The sequence below is a fragment of the Carlito syrichta genome, unplaced genomic scaffold, assembly GCF_000164805.1.
Source record: "Carlito syrichta isolate Samal-C Ts95f unplaced genomic scaffold, Tarsius_syrichta-2.0.1 Scaffold308923, whole genome shotgun sequence".
NCBI lineage: Eukaryota > Metazoa > Chordata > Mammalia > Primates > Tarsiidae > Carlito > Carlito syrichta.
The window spans coordinates 9458-11015 of NW_007253019.1; positions in this window are offsets into that span (position 1 = coordinate 9458).

Consider the following 1558-nt stretch of genomic DNA (forward strand, 5'->3'; position numbering starts at 1 on the left):
GGTGGCCGGGAGCGGCCACTGCACTCCAGTCTGGGCAACTGAGTGAGACTCCAACTCCAACTCCAAAAAAAAAAAAAGAATCTAGGGCAGGCACAGTGGCTCATGCCTGTAATCCCAGCACTGAGAGGCCAAGGCAGGAGGATTGCTTTAGCCCAGGAGTTTGAGACCAGCCTGGGAAACATAGTGAGAACTGGTCTCTACAAAAAATCAAAATATTAGTCTAGAGTACTGGCACACGCCTGTAGTCCCAGCTACTCAGGAGGCTGAGGTCGGAGGATCGCCTGAGCCCCAAGAGAGTAAAGTGGTAGATTCAAGGTTTTGTATAGGAAAGCAGTAGATTCAAGGTTAAGCTTCAGTTTAAGCTGAGAAGGACTCTGAATGCATCTGACAATAAAACCAGTGGTATAAAGATTGGGGCAGTTTTAGAGACCCGGCTATGGCCCTTGTTTGAGTATTAACTAACAGCAGTGAAATGTTCAGACTGGCAACCCTCCAAATCATACTATACAAGGATATGTAAAAATGTAAAATCAGACTGGGCACAGGGGCTCACACCTATAGTCCCAACACTTTGGGAGGCGGAGGTGAGAGGTTTGCCTGAGCCCACAGGTTCGAGACCAGCCTGGGCAACTTGGCGAGCCCTCATCTCTCCAAAAAATCAAAAAAAGTAGCCAGGCATGGTGGCATGTGCCTATAGTTCCAGGTACTTGGAAGGCTGAGACAGAAGGATCACCTGAACCCAGGAGGTAGAGGATGTGGTGTCTGTAAGCATGTGACTTTAGCCTGGTCAACCAAGTGAGACTCCAACTCAAAAAAAAAAAAAAAAAGGAAAATTATAGCACATGTTTAGCATTCTAAAATTAGATAATTTATTGCAAAGACAACATATCTGGCAATTTACTATAAAACAATGGAATCCTGACCCCATTTCGGTTAGGCATGAGGGATCAGAGCATCAAATGCAGATATGAAAAGTACTATATGGAGAGAACTTTGTCAATTGTAACATGCACTGCAGATTGTGTGTGTGTGTATGTGTGCGTGTGTGTGTGTGTGTGCGTGTGTGTGTGTGTGTGTGTGTTTGAGTGAGGGTCTCACTCAGTCACCCACACTGACATGCAGTGGCACACACACACACACCGCACCCTTGACCTCCTGGGCTCAGGCGATCCTTCTGCCTCAGCCCTCTGAGTAGCTGGAACTACAGGTGTGTGCCACCATCCCCAACCAATTTTTTGAGGTTTTTGTAGAGACGAGGTGTCATTTTGTGGCCCAGCTGATATGGAACTCCTGGGCTCAAGCGATCCTCCCGCCTCAGCCTCCCAAAGTACTGGGATTCCAGGCTTGAGATACTGTGCAGGCCTGCAGGTGATATTATGGGTGATAGCTCTCAGTTCCAAGTAGAATGCAGACTCACGGAAAGCTCGGATTCTGAACTGTGTCTGAGTCTCTGTGTGTGGACCTGCTGGTTCAGAATGTACGTGACAAGCAAGTGGGTGGGGGAGAAACTTGCACGTTCACTATCCCTCGCACCAGGGAGGGGACCCTGGCACCAGGG